The following is a 16202-nucleotide window of genomic DNA, read 5'->3' on the forward strand; positions in this document are numbered from 1 at the left end:
GCTCACCCATCCCCTTACGAAATTTGACCTCTGTTTATCAGGGTCAGGCGCGCCCTTTGCACTTTTACGTTTCCTTTAATTATTTCGGACTTGATCGTGGCGGGGAGCAAGGCGGAAAAACAATACCCCAGCCCTCACCAGCTCCCCTCGAAGGGTTAAATTTTAAACCGCGGTTTCTCGAACTAGCCCGGAAACCCAGAGTGGGGGTGGGGTGGGGGAGGCTGCTCCCCCCAATCCCCAGTTGCAAATGCTAATAACCAGTTTAGTTTTCCAGATCGATTCTGTTAAAGTTTATGCAAAAAAATAAATAAGAAGAAGGAAAAAAGAAAAGAGAAAAAAGGAAACCAATAACTCTGTTTCTAAGATTTTAAAGCGATAGGCAAGTCGAAGAAGCAGAGATTTATTTGGAGAGAAAGCTCCTGAAACCGACTCAGCCTTTTGGAAGATCAGCCCGCCCACTTGGAATTTGGGACTGTTGATTCCTTCAATTAATGAAATGCATTTGGTGTTGTTAATCGTATTTATTTTACTTTATGAGAGGGGGGAGACGCTAGGGAGGGTGCCTTAAAAAAAATTCTGAAAAGCCTGCAAAAGGATCGAAGAGTGGAAACTATTGTTGGAGCGAGTTGGTTTTTACCTCAACAGCGCCACCTTTCGACAAAGGTCAGTTGAAATTGATCCGTGTCCAGTTTTGTCGATGAAGTGAAAAGCAGCTGGTTACCCAACGTGGGAGGAGGAAAGCAGCACAGAAAGTTAGTTTGACTGAAGTGGGAGAACCCGACCCGGTAGGAAAGGGGCCGAAGAAAGTGCTGGCAGATACAGGGACCATTTTTTCCCCCTCCTCTTCTCCTTGATTGTTGACCAAGAGGTCCGGGACACAGACGCCCTCAGGGTGTAATTTCTGCCTGAGACCTTTGCAAGCAGATCCCAAATAAGAGGGCCCCAAACCCTTTAAAAGTGTCAGGATGGATTTTCAACGGGCTTTATGGCAATATCAATAGAATTAAAGTTACTTGTAATTCAGTGATAAATGAGATGTCTCTAGTAAGTAAGATTAAGTGCTGTGCTATAAAGTTGTTTATCTGAAAAGTAATTCTCAGAAAACCTGACTTCTGACACTTAGTCATATATTAAGCCAGCGTCTTGAACATTGCACTTCAGAATGGTCTTCCCCACCCCGCAGCATACTTTGCTATTTATAACGAGAACCTCAGGTGTCTGACACTTGCTCCTTGCACCAGATTAGACCTGTGTTAATTTCTCTGATCATAGTAGCCTTCAGTTTCAGCAAACCCAGGAGACTCCCCAAAAGATATGTAGGCACATTCTAATCTGAAAAGGGCAGCGCTGTTGGTATTTTTCAGACAAGTAGTTTTTCTTTTCATCGTGACTGCAGAGAAGTTGTTTATAAGGGTAGTTTTGGTTTTATAGGAGCACTTTGTTGGGTGGAATAAACTATGTCTATTACCAGTCTGGGGAAGAAAGAGTGAAGATTGTGTCAATATTTATGCAACCTAGCAGAATTCCCTTGCTTTCCTTCTCTTTAACAATATTTTACCTAGTAATGAAGTTAAGGGATTACGTTTATGTATTTAGAGGAAAATCCACAGTTTAAATTACGTAAGTATTGTGTCATTTAACATTGTCCGTAACTATAGTTTTCTAGGTCTTTTTAAAAGTCAGTAGTCACAAATGTCTGAAGTTTATATTTTTCATGTAAAATATGAATGTATGTATACTTAGAAAGAATTCATTTTTTGTTTAGGATATTTTTTTAATCCTTTTGCATCATGTTTGTGTTAAAGGCTGTAAGTTATGATCATTGCTTCTGAAAACAGTATTATAATAAATAATAAATATTTTATAAACAAAGTTTGCTAATGATGAAGACTATGCCACATAGATTGATGGCTGAGTGTATAATTATTGCATTGTTATATATCATTTCTAGAAATTAAATGCCCATGTTTGGGCAGCTAAATATATTATCTGAACATTTTTATGGTTTATTTATGTACACTGCTGTCAAGCCATGGTATTTTTATTTCTCTTATTGCAAGGTCTTTTATAGTCTCCCATTTTCTCTTGGAAAAAAAAAAAAGAGGATCAGAATTATTTTTTTTTTTTAGATGTGTAGCAGTAGTGCTCTCAGCCTTACAACTTAATTCTCATTTTTATCCTTTTTACATTATTATTTAGTGATTCGCAGGGGTGTCTAAACATTTACAGTTCTCTCTTAGCAGCGTTTCTTTTATAACAATTGAGCTCTCTCATTTTAATTAGTACTATTCAGGTTTTTGATGCTGTACAATTACAGTGGGCCACGTTTCTTTAGACTTCTTTGCTAACATTGTGTCACTTCTATCCAAGCCAATCTAATCCAAATACAATGTGAACTATGTTTTCTTACTGCTTAACATCTCCTTGCTATATATACTCTAGTAATCTCTGTAGAACAATATACAGTAATTTAGAAACCATGCATTTGTCATTATTGACCAATTTGGACCAGTAGTGTTAAAGTTTCTGAAAGCAATGCATATTTATAGAGCATTTTTTGATGGGGAGGAGGGCATGGGTCGCAGCACATAGAATATTGTGACACAGTAACATCAGAAACACAATTGTAGCCTCATATCAGTACCTGCATAACAACTTCATGCAAAAATGAAAAAACCCCTGTTCATGTCCAAATTACAAAGATTAAAAGCTTAAAGAAATATATTTTTCCTGATTGTGAGTGATAGCAACTCAAAGATATCATGCAGGAATCAGACATACATAATCTGAATACAAGGGGCTGCATCAGGTACAATATCTGAACTCTTTGTTTAGGAGCTGATTTTATGGGGCAGAACTAACCAGTGTCCACTAAATTTCACTCTGAAACCAACTAAATTGATTTGAGAAAGAGTTCTTCAGAGTAACTGGATGATAAGGCGTACCCGGTTCTAGGTTTAGTGTTAGATAAATCCTTTTAACAGTCTTCCGTTAGCAGGGTAAGTAAATCACAAATCACTGTTAGCAGATTCATGGAAGAAAATTAATAGAATCAGAGGAGATAATCTGATAAGAGCAGAATTGCTGAGGAAATAGTCTTGCCTCATATTGGAGGATGTGAAACAAGTCTGATTACTAGAAGTCATTGTAAATAGGTGAATTACGTGCTAAATAATCATCAGAGTAATTCAGCATTTATTAATTCTTTTCTCTTTAAGCAATTCACAGTTGTAAGTTAAAGCCGCTCTCTCTTTCAAGACACATCTTTTATAATTTTTATTAGAGGTAATTTATTATTTGCATTACCTGTATTTACTTCATAATTGAACATTTTGCATTCAAATTTATGTAATGCATTATGCTTGAGAATATATTTCTGCCTGATTAGCATAAATAGTCACTTACCTCATGAATTACTAACAAAGTTTATCTTAAAATCTAGGTTTTTTTATTAAGTGGAACACAAACATATGTACAATAAATTCTGATTTTCCAGTGCAGTTACAGATCAACTCACATTTGGTTACAGGGAGGCGAGGGAGGAAGCCAAATACAGGCAAATGAGATGTGTGGGTTTCTTTCCAAGGGTGTCATTTAGATGGGGGCGTATGTGTACGGCGGGGTAGGGGGCAACGTAAAGGAGAAGGCCTTAGGCTTTTTATATACTGTTTGGATTGGGTGATCTTGACATGAAATGTGAATTCTGGAAAAATCTGTAATTAGTGATCTCTGCCTTTGCAGAGAACCATGATAACAAGTAAATTAGCACTGGAAGAATTTGGGGGTCGTCTTTATCGTGTGGTTGTTTCATTTATTTGCTTATTTGTTTTTGTCTCTACAGGGTTCTTCCTTGGAAAACAATACACATCACTTAATGAAATCCTTGTTTGTTTTGCACAAGAGATGTAAAAAATCAGATGTTTTCTTCAATGAGAATTCTGGGAAGGTGTACCAGCCTTCTTTCTTCACCCGACAAAGACACACAACACAGCCTCGCAGAGCGGAGGTGTTTAATACATCGTTTTATGCACACACGAACGTGGGAGTGAAAGGGCTTCTTTGGGTTTTAGACAATAGACAGAGCTATAAAATCATCATGGGGCCTATTTTCCCCAATCTTGTCATTTTAAATCAATAGATTTCCCGGGCTTCTTCCCCCCTCCCCGCCTCCGGCTTTCCTTCTCCAGGACACAGGTATCTCCTTCGATTTTTCTTTTCCTTCCGTGAGGGTCTCCTTTGTGAATCCTTCTTCCACAGCCATCCTTTTTGATCCTATTCACAGCCCACACTGGTGAGGGAATTTGTCTCAAAAGCATTCAGCCCTTCAAAGATTTTTATTGTGGTGAACTCAGAATTGATTAACAGAAAAACAGAAATAGAAAAAGGGACCTGATGTGGGGACGATCTTTCTGCGGGTTGCGTCTTTTATGCATGATAACTCAGAGGACAGGCTCCTCGTCGGTTGTGTGGTAAGGCTAGCTCTGACCCTCCTTCCTAGCCCTGGGGGTGGGGTGATTCATCGCTCCTGTTCCAAAGGCATGTAGCAGCCATTTGACCTGGGAAAGAAATGGAGTTTTAGAAAATCCAGACCAAACAGAGAGACTCCTGTGATTACCAGGATGAGTACAGCAATGCAGGTGGCTTCTGAATTTCTGTTTCTGAATTTGTTTGGCTGAGGGCCCTGAGCAAAGGCATCCCTTATGGCCCCGTTTTATACCTTAGTTCTTGGTGGCATCATGGGTATTGCTGATCTCTCTGATGTGTTTTTCTGTGCCTTGAAAGCACCAGACGTGCCATGTGACACCCTAGCAGCATCCCCCTCCATGATGGAGTGTCCCTAGTCTGACAAAGAATAGAAAACTGGGCTAACCTCCCTATCCACCCAAAATAAAATTAGAGTAAAATGTATAAACCTGCTAATATTTTTTTATTTGATAACTTTATAAAACAGTGATACGTTCTCCTTGTTAAATATAAACATTTGAACAGGACAACAACAGGAGGACATCCAGTAAAAGAACTGCTATCCCTCATCTCTACTCCGGTCCCTTAACCCTGGTCTCAGGGTTTATCATCTGTAATAGTTGGGGTATACAGGTACAGTTTTTACAGAATGGCACCAAACACGTACCTAGTTCTTTACTTTGTGCTCCCTTTAAAACACATTCACTTTAACAATCTCAGAAAGAGATTTTGGGCACTTCTCTCTTCTTTGGCAGAATTCACCTCATGGCACCTCAGACTGGGGAAGTTTGGAGATCTGAGATTAATGTCGTCCTTCTCACCAGTGTGGGAGCTTGAATCTGCTTTAGTGAGCTGGCAGCGTTCAGGGACAGCTTCTCCACAAGGCCCAACAGACACATTTCTTGGGGCCCACAAAACTGTTTAGGGTCCTTCAAAACATTAAAAATTTTTAAAAATAGAAGTGAAAGGGGAATGGAGTACAGCATGGATTATGTCTGTTATACCAACACAGTCGTAAAAAATAATTAAAAATAGTTTTCAATGGAACAAAAGGTCCACAGAAGTGAAGTGCCCAGAGCCCACAAAACTCCACACGTGACTCCAACTGTATGTACTTATCACACCCAATGATGGGATGATCTCAATTTTACCTCCCATTATGTCCATCTATATTCCCAGAGTTCTTGAGGTTGTCAGGAAGGCTTGTTTAACATGAAGTCGTAAGTCATACTCCCTTCTAGAACTTAGCCTTGATTTTTTTTTTTTTTTTTTGAGATGGAGTTTCGCTCTTTTATCCTAGGCTAGAGTGCAATGGCACCATCTTGACTCACCACAACCTCCGCCTCCTGGGTTCAAGTGGTTCTTCTGCCTCAGCCTCCCAAGTAGCTGGGATTACAGGCATGCGCCACCACGCCTGGCTAATTTTGTATTTTTAGTAGATACGCGGCTTCTCCATGTTGGTCAGGCTGGTCTCAAACTCCCAACCTCAGGTGATCCGCCTGCCTTGGCCTCCCAAAATGCAGGGATGACAGGCAAAAGCCACCATGCCCCGCCCTTTAGCCCTGATTTTATACACTTATGAGGCCATGTATCATAAGTGCTTCCATGCCACAGAGTCTTTAGGAAGTTGGAGAGAGCCAATATGACACCCCTTCCCTGCTTTTTGTTTTTCATTCAAAATATAGCCAGTGTCTTCAACTTTTCCATACAAGTTTCGGTTTCAAGTGCCCACTCCTTCTGGTTACTAACTCCCAGGTGGGTGCATCTGGTTCCTTCTGCGCTCTGAGGGTTCAAGTTTCAGAACAGAACCCAGATACACAGGTGGGAGCTTTTGATCCCAGGGTGAGCACCTATGCTCCGCCTCCTTAAGCTGCAGTCTGTCTGCTCCTAATACAACCCATAATTTCACCAGCCTCTCTGGCAGACACCTAACACTGGTGACTCATCATGCGTGAACAATGGACACAAGCCCAGGCTTTTTTTTTTCTCTCACGTTCCCCCTATCCTAGATTTGTGTGCTTGTTTTTGAACCCAAGCACAGAAATTCATAGCAATCCTCCATGAGTTTCACGTCTTTAGATTGAGTCCGTTCTGGGCTTGTCTAAATCGCTTTGGATCTAGAATGTGCCATCAACTAGTTTTAATTTGTTTTTCAGCTCAGTGCCAGTGGCACATGAAATTGATGTGCTTTTTATGACTTAACCTCACGGAGCCAGGTCTGTCATCAGCAAGTTGGGTACTGTCAGGATTAGAGATTGTGCCTCTGGAATGTCTCCTGTGGTGTGGGCCACAGAGAAGCTCATAAATGGTTGGAGCTTTTCTGAATTTCCTGCTCTTCCAGAGTTGCTGATAACGACATTGGAAGGGACAGAGCCCTGTAGCATCTCAATGGAGACTGCCTGCAAACTCCCAGTGATGACACAAAGTGACCCACCTGATCATTCAAGTCCCCTAATGGACATTTAAATGGACTCTGCCTAATTGGTAATTGGAGTTATTTTAAACTAAAGGACCCTATCTGGAAGTATACATATACCTTTCTAATCCATTTTAAAATAACTTCACTTTTGTATGGTGTAGGCAAAGCTCTCTGTTGAAGAAGACAGATTGCTCGATAATTGTGTCACATTTCACACCTGCCTGTGTCCTTGTCAACCTTTGCCCTGTCAAAATACATAGTAGTTGTCCAAAGTTGGGATCTCAGAGACTAATAAAAAATAGATGTAACCTAGAAAAGCTAAGCAGAAGCGCTGTGTGCATGTATGCATAACAACATATTCGAGATCAGTTCTTTCCTCCCTGTTTTATCTCTGGTTTAGATCACCAACTTCCCTGCCATTTCCTGACACCAATTTTGAAGTCAGGGGGCTCAGAGGCATTTTCTTAAAGAGAAGAGTTCACAGTTTCAGTGTCCACCTTTGAGCTGCAGCTAGTCAGCTCCGTGATGTAAATATATAGGCTTTTGCAGTCTCCTGTGCCAGAATCCCCCCTCACCCCCTTTCAGAGAAATCTGGCAATGTGAGAAGGAACTGGCCCATGAGTGCTTCATGACCTGCTGTCTGTGTCCTGCCTGAGAACGCATGGCTCTGGCTATTTCAGCAGGCCCAGCCTGGGATCCTGAGGGGTTGGAAGGAGTGATGGGGACCCTTCAGGGAAGCGTCACTGACTGTTGACTCTCTAAAGCTGCTGATTAGGGACTAGGCTTGGTGGCTGTCACAGTGATGTGAGCACAGGCAGTTGGGGCGGGAGAAGAGACCGGACCGGACACACAGCATCTGAGGTCAGCACTCAGGTCTCCCTCTGATTCACCCTCTGACCTCGGCAAAGCCCTTCACTCTCTTCCTTCAATTCATTTTTCAGGCTGCAAATGGACTGACCTGTGTGAAGAAGTTAAACCTGCTTGCCTGGAAGGAATGTTCCTAGCCATTTGAGGCTGAATACAGGGTAGGCATAAATAGCAACCAGACTCCCACAGACAGATGGAAGCTGGCATGCTGGGCTGCCATGGAGCATTGATGGGTCATGGTAGCAACGTTGGAATATCTTCAAGGTGAAAACAACAGATACAGCAAGGCAGGGTCAGAATGGCACAGCCAGCCCTCCTGCAACTCCAGGCCAGAGGATGCTATTGTTTTAGGGATGTTGCTTAGAGCCTTTGGTGAGCAGCCTGTTGTTTAGAGCAGCACAGTGAGGAGGACCACTGGGAGGGAGACATACCCTGGAGGTGCCTGTTGCCAAAATGAGGATGTGAATCCTGCTCTGCCCCAAAGTGTAAGACCTTGGGCAAGTTAGCTGACCTCTCTGAACCCGTCTTTTTCTGGGTATGAGGTAGACAGGGATTTTGTGATCATGATGAGCATGTAAACCGAGTGTTTGGCATGGTGCCTGCCCCGAGCGAACACTCAAAAGAGCAGGCTCTGTTAACATGTGCCAGCGACTCTGCCCACACTCCATACACGTCATTTCACGGTATGGGGCCCAGGGCATACTAGGAACTCGAGAAATACAATAGTTTCCCCTCTTCTGTCTGTTCTGTTCCTGCCTTAAAGTTGTAGTTACATCTTAACCTGGCCTCTTTCTCTCTGTCTCTCCTAAGTCTTTGGATGATTTTGCTCCCATTGAAAGGAGGGATTTTGCTTCCTCTTGCCACGTTCCTTGCCCTCTGTTTTATTTCCTGGCTCTTCTTTAGGTCTTAGTTTTCCTCTTAAAAGCCTTACTTGTGTTCTCTTTGCCCACCAGCCCCAGGTGCCCACTATCTCTGCTAGATGTGTTTGAGTCCTCAGCATGCCCCACGAGTTCCCTACCCACATGTGAACTTCTTAAAGCCAGGGAATGCCACCTCTCATCTCTCCATCTCCTGTGCCTCCTACAGAGCTCAGCATACAGTAAGTGCTCAATAAAAATGTATTCAGTGAAAACCACACTGTCTGATTCCTTGCTTCTTTTTATTTTGAAGCTCGAACCTACACAGAATGTCCTGCCAAATGTCCCAGAAAACATGACTTTCAAAGGCACAGCGTGGCTGGCAGCCGTGTTACAACACAGCACTTCTTACCTTCGCCTCTCACTAGTCCGATTGGTGCATCCTTCAATTACCAGGACGCTTATCTTGCTCACTCATTAGCATATATTCCTTAGATGGAATTAAATGGAAAACATAGTTGAGATATGTGAGCACTGGAACTGATGTGGGCTGGAGTAGAATCTTGCTGGGATGGGTTTTGGCTGAAGGAAGTCTTCGGAGTAAGTGCCTGAGTGTAAGTGGGGCATCCTATTCCAGCACCGTCGGCTGCTGCTAGAGAGAGCCCTCGTGCAGCTTTGAGTCACACCTGCTTTCCCAGGGCTTCATGGCACACAGACACTGTTTTGTAAGCTTCAGATAAGAATGCAAGGCCCGCCCTCATTTCCACATGCCCAAGTCCTGCCCATTCTTCAAGCACAGCTTATACGTGACATGGCGTTGCACCCGAAGCTCTGAGCAGAGTGGCTGGCATCTATTAGTAAAAGGTTGATGTTAACACTAAGCCCCCAAGCTCCAGAAGCCCCCTTTGGCTCCTACCTTGCATTCCTGGATCCCGACGGTTGTTCCTAGACCTCTCTTTGGGAGCCTTGCAATGTATCCATCAGGTAGAGTACCACCTTGCTGACTGTGTGATCTTAGAAGAGTTCTTGATGTGCCTTTGAGTGTCATTATTTTCATCTGTATCATGGAATGTCAGTTCGCCCTCTTTGGGTTGCAAGTGAATGAACTTTGACCTGAATTTGTTTAAGCAAAAAGGGTTGTCATTGGCTTGTATGGTCCAAATGTCTAGTTGGGGTCAGGAGTGATATAGTGTCACTGGAACTGGCTTCCTTCCATCTGTGTGAACTCCAGACCAGGGCTCTGCATAAGACTGGGATAGCTGTAGCAGCCAGCCTTTAATCCTCCTCTGCTGAGTTCATGGGAGTCAGGGGTACTCACAGTTTGAGTTGCATGGGTCTAATGCATTTGACTGCTTCTGTGCCCACCCCTGAGCCAACCCCTGTGGCACAGAGATGAAATATCTGATTGGCTCAGACTTGGACTCAGATATGGCATGGGACAGGGACCTGGAGAATTCTCTGAGCCTGAGTGTGATGGAAGCTGTCACCCAGGACGACACTGAGGAACCCACCATGAAACGATAGCATTACTAGTAGCCACTCAGACATGATACTCACCTGGGCCTTGCCCTAGGTTTTAACTCATCAGATTGTCACAGCAACCCTATCAGATACTACGTGCTGCTATTAATTACACTTGACAGAGGATGATACTAAGGTAACCCCTTAGTTTCCCCTTAGGTACACCCTAAGAGGGCTTTTCCAAGGTCACTTGGCAGGTGTGGTATAAGATGTAAATCCAGGCATGGCTGCAAAGTTTGCACACACAACTACTTTCCTTTAGTACGTGTTGTAGGAGGGAGCCAGTCAAGGAACAGAAAAGTAATAAAATAGATAAGTAACATATAATATGATATAATATACTATGATACAGTAGAGTATCATTTAATATACAGCTAGTGCTCCTCTTACGACCACGATTGGTTCTGACAGACCGGTTGTAACACGATTTGGTCATAAGTTGAGTAGGCTATATGCACACAGAGATGGTAGTGCTGCCAGAAGCTGGTCCGCATGTCGTACACCCAACTGGGCAACGTTTGCACTGCCAGACGCGGAGCAGTCGTGGCTAGCGATTGTGGTCATAAAGTCGAATGGTCGTAAGTTGCATAGGTAGTAAGTCGATCAATAACTGTACTATGAGAACAGTAAGTCGATCAATACCTGTAGTATATTACTATATAATATAGTAACATATATCACATATGGTATTATGGCAAACACTGGTAAATGGTCCATCTTTGTATCTATCCCTAAAACATCTGTTGTGAGTGTGTCTCAAGGAGCTGTTGAGTGAGTGTTGACCAGCCGACCAAGTGAATCATTTTATGTGCACAGTGTGAATCCTTAAATCCAAGAAGCTTACTTCGGCAATGGCAACATCATCAATATGACATTCTTGTTTGTTTTGGTTTCACAAGAACAGCAAATCGTTAAAGGAGAAGGTTCAAGGAAAAATCAGGTGAACTGTGATTTCTAGGCGTCTAGTTCGCTGGTTTCCAGGGGTGGTGGGTGTTTAAAGCTGTTAGGCTGAAACTGTGTCCTTAAGACTATCTTATTGGACAGGCTTTATTAGAAAGGGCTGTTTCCAAAACCTTTCCACTGGTGGAACAGATCTGAGCACATCTGTTTTACAGACAGGTGGAATAGGAATGAGACGGCAAATGCAGATGATACAGAACTTCGGAACTTGTTACCCCTCATCCCCTGCCCCCTGGCCCTTAACCTTTTGAAAAAAATGCCCTTAATTTTTTGAGAATTTCTGTAACCATCTCTAAATTGGTGTTGGCCATACACATATGCATCGGTGTGTCTGCAGGTTGTTTGTGAGTGTTAAAGCACACAGGGCAAGCTGAGAAGTAAAGGTTTTGTGTTGTATTTGGTGATAAAACACATGTCCTCTTCTGCCTTCTCAGGGCATTGGCATTAAGGCTAGTAAATAACTTTGGGTTTCCTCATGTCTCTCTAGCCTCCCATCTTTTGGCCGGTATTGGGTGAGGTATTTCATCAAAGAATAAAAACAATTATAAAATGCCCCTGAAGTTACATTCATATCTGTAATTGGAATTGCTAATATCTCCCCTCCCTCCACCATCCTGCTGTCGTCTGATTTTCATTCCCTTGAGGTGACTAAGAGTCTAGTCATTAATGTAACACCCACCAACTTTATTGGAAGTTACCACCAGAAAGGTCTGTTTCCAAAAACCGTCTGAGCTGGAAGCAGTCGCAGTGCTGGTTCTTCCTGGCCATTGCACAAGTCTGTGCGTACTCTTTGTACTAGACTGTCTTTTTAAACTTGGGCATCCGTGTGAGGTTGCTGTCCATTTTCTATGTCACGGGGAGGAAACGTTTGGTTTAAAGATGTTCGAAACAGAAACGAGACTTCTAGAAGCTATCACTCCTTTGCCCACAGTTTTACATTTCCAATAACATTGGGATGATTTGGTAGTAATGTAATTGTGATGATGATGATGGTAATGAAAACACCAGCGTACAGGAAATGTAGGTGATAGAGGAATGAGGCAGATCCTATTATGAAGACATAATCCTAATGGATAATTTGGGAACTTCTCTAAGACAAATGTCCTGGTTTCCTCAACAAACAAATGACCTGGATAAGGGAGGGGCAGAAGTGGGTTCTGTTACAGATGAAAACATGCCTTCTCTTAGGTCTAAAAGGGGTGGCTTGAACCCAAGGAGGTGGCCGCAGAATGGTGGAAGAACTGGCTTGCTGGGGCAGTGGGAAGAACACAGTCCACACTGCACTTCTCACCAGGCTCAAGGGCCATCCTATCAACCCAGCCACGGTGCCTGCGGGTCTGGCCTGCCTCCGGCCTGCTGCATTCTTTCCTCCTCCCTACCTTCTCAGCCTAGCTGACTCACATTGACAGCTGAGACCCCTCTCCCTCCTTGACAGCCCTTCTTTGACTACTCCTTTCTAATCGAAGTGGGGTGCTGTATCTCCACTCTGCTTCAGGGCCCACTGGTATGGCACTGGTGACTGCACATTGTAATTATATATGTATTTTATTTTTTTTAATTTTGGGGTAATTGTAGAGTCACGCGCAGTAGTAAGGAATAATACAGACGGATCCTGTGTACCCTCGCCCAGTCTCTCCCAGCACTGACATTTTGCGAAACAAGAATACAATAGCACCACCAGGAAGCTGACATTGTTACAATGTACCCAACTGATACAGATTTCACCAGTTTGACAGGCACTTGTGTGTGTGTGATTCCTGTGATCACAATCACCACTTCCATAGTCAAGATACACAGCATTTCCATCACAACGCTTCCTCGTCCTACTCTTTTGTCATTGCCTTCTTACTTAGCTATTTCTCTCATGATTCTGCAAGTGCTTTGAAGCAGGAGTCTTATGTTTAATCTCTGTGTCTTAGCTCCGGCAAACTCAAACCAGCACCTGGTTCCTAGGGGTCCTATAAGTACTTATGACATCGATTCAAATTCTAGCAGAGAAAGAGAGTAGGAAATCCAGGATACTTTCTAGAAAAGTTTTGGCCAAGAGCGAGAGAAAAAACATTCCAAGGCACAAAGCACTAAGAAGACACAATGTTACAGGACCTTTTCCTCTTCAGCATTGTGAAAATCCTTGTGAGTTAATGCATTTGGAAATCGAGAATTCACCACATACTTTTCCTGCATGAGGCTTCACCTGGGCAGGGGTCAGCCTCATTTGTATCTGGCGGTGATTCAGGACATGGGGACATATCAGCTGTGCAGGAGAAAGTGACTTGAGCAAGCAGTTTGGGTGCTCAGACAGAGCGTTAGGATTTTTCTTCTCTAGACCATGTTACCACAGACTTGAAAGGAAGAAGGCTTTCTTTCATTGGTTCTTAGCCCACTCCTGAATTTCATCCTACTAGTGGTAGAATTTTCAGAAAATGTTTTAGAGCAGCAACGCTCTTCAAATTACCCCAAGTAATGGTCATGCTCTCATGGGACACATGAAGCCACTCATGAGACATCACAATCCCTAGGTTTTGATAAATGAACAAATACCAACATGTGTCAGATGATGCTGAGTTTACCTCCAAGCCTAGGTCTTGAAAGGCCAGTGACCAGTTGACCTACTATTAGGATATCAAAGTGTCATGTCAGTTCCTCACTTATTAAAGGCATGTTATATGACAGGCTTTGTAACAGTCTGGGGGATAAAGGGATTAAAAATCCCATTATTCATCCATATATCATTCCATATGTTCATCCATCCGTCCGTCCGTCCGTCCGTCCATCCATCCGTCCATCCATCCATCTGTCCATCCATCCATCCATTTTTATGTACACAGTCCAGCAGCATTTTTTAGTCATCTCAGAGAATATGTCAAAGGACACTAAAACAAAGGTGGCTTTTTGAGCTTCTATGCAATATCTTCCAGACACTAACATATTTTTGCCTCTTACACACATGGACCCCTTAGAATATATATGGAATGATCTATTGCTGACAAAAAGAACCAATGTTATTTGTTATTTTCTTCCTGCATTTAGTAAGAAACAAACGAATATCTGAATCGAAAGTTAAGGTGTCGTTGTAGACATGATCCTCTACTCTCTACCATATCACTAAGCTTTCACAAGGTCTCACAGTGCTGGAATACATCTCACAGAAGTTGGGTCAATGTTCTCATTCTCATTGGTCTCCTTGTTGTTCCAAGAGAACCAACTAATTTGCATGGAATTGAATACTCTCTTCAAGGTCTAAAGGTGTATCCTGAACCAGTTGGGGGACCCATGTGCTCACTTGAAACAACATAAACAGAACCAAAGACAAAAACCACATGATTATCTCAATTGATGCAGAGAAGGTCTTTGACAAAATTCAACAGCCCTTTATGCTAAAAACCCTCAATAAACTAAGTATTGACAGAACGTATCTCAAAATAATAAAAGCTATTTACAACAAACTAACAGCCAATATCATACTGAATGGGCAAAAACTGGAAGCATTCCCTTTGAAATCTGGCACTAGACAAGGATGCCCTCTCTCACCACTCTTATTCAATATAGTACTGGAAGTTCTAGCCAGAGCAATCAGGCAAGAAAAAGAAATAAACGGCATTTAAATAGGAACGGAGGAAGTAAAATTGTCTCTATTTGCAGACGACATGATTGTGTATCTGGAAGACCCCATCGTCTCAGCCCAAAATCTCCTGAAACTGATAAGCAACTTCAGCAAAGTCTCAGGATACAGAATCAATGTACAAAAATCACAAGCATTCCTATACACTAATAACAGACTTAAAGAGAGCCAAATCAAGAATGAACTGCCATTCACAATTGCTACCAAGAGGATAAAATACCTAGGAATATAACTAACAAGGAATGTAAAGGACCTCTTCAAGGAGAACTACAAGACACTGCTCAACAAAATAAGAGAGGACAACAAACAGATGGAAAAACATTCCATGTTCATGGTTAGGAAGAATCAATATCATGAAAATGGCCATACTGCCCAAAGTAATTTATAGATTCAATGCTATCCCCATCAAGCTACCACTGACCTTCTTCACAGAACTGGAAAAAACCACCTTAAACTTCATATGGAACCAAAAGAGAGCCCGCATAGAAAATAAATTATAAGCAAAAAGAACAAAGTGGGAGGCATCACACTACCAGACTTCAAACTATGATACAACACTACAGTAATCAAAAAAGCATGGTACTGGTACCAAAACAGAGATATAGACCAATGAAACAGAACAGAGGCCTCAGATGCAACACAACATATCTACAACCATCTGATCTTTGACAAACCTGACAAAAACAAGCAACGGGGAAAGGATTCCCTGTTTAATAAATGGTGTTGGGAAAACTGGCTAGCCATGTGCAGAAAGCAGAAACTGGACCCCTTCCTGACGCCTTACACTAAAATTAACTCCAGATGAATTAAAGACTTAAACATAAGACCGGACATCATAAAAACCCTAGAAGAAAATCTAGGCAAAACCATATAGGTGAAGGGGAGGAAGGCAGCACATCACACTGCCATGTGTGTACCTATGCAACAATCTTGCATGTTCTTCACATGTACCCTCAAACCTAAAATGTAATTAAAAAAAACAGAGTGTGCCATGTTGAGAAGACTCTCATTCGCACCATACGTATCTCCTCCAGCTATGAGAAATAAAATGTGACTGGCTGGTCACCCAGTTTCTTCAAATACAGGGATATGTTATAACTGAAAGTGTCCCTATTGCAAAATTCCTGTCTATACAGGTTTTAGACAGGGCTCTTTTGGAACCAGAAGTCAAGAAGGGAGAAGGCACACTGAACCAATGAAAGGGCAGGAGCAAAGATTCGGGGGAAAATAAAGCCAGTGCTTAAAATTGTGCCCCTCCTGCTGTCTCCTAGGCACAGAGAGCAGGGGGCACTGAGATAGGTGGGAGGAATAGTAGTAGAACTGATCAGGGTGATGAGCTGTGTTCTGAAGTTCACTGGGATGAAGTAGTTAAGGCTGGAGTTAAGTGCATTTATCCCTACATAACATATAGGGTTGAGGAATAATTCCTGCCAACATATTCAGTGATTGGGCTGTTCTTTTTTTTTTTTTTTTTTTTTTTTTTTTTTTTTTT

The 16202-nt window shown here is 42.4% G+C and overlaps 1 long non-coding RNA gene across 2 annotated transcripts in view; it reads right to left on the reverse strand.

Moving 5' to 3' along the window:
* Positions 1-3314: 3314 nt before the first annotated feature.
* The window catches only part of LOC108313475, a 705356-nt gene continuing 692468 nt past the window's right edge, over positions 3315-16202 (reverse strand). For both annotated transcript variants that reach the window (XR_005202384.1, XR_001829106.2), the window contains exon 3: positions 3315-4556. This is a non-coding gene — a long non-coding RNA (uncharacterized LOC108313475). The remainder of the gene's footprint in view (positions 4557-16202) is intronic.

This window comes from Cebus imitator, unplaced genomic scaffold (genome assembly GCF_001604975.1).
Source record: "Cebus imitator isolate Cc_AM_T3 unplaced genomic scaffold, Cebus_imitator-1.0 Scaffold137, whole genome shotgun sequence".
Classification (NCBI taxonomy): Eukaryota; Metazoa; Chordata; class Mammalia; order Primates; family Cebidae; genus Cebus; species Cebus imitator.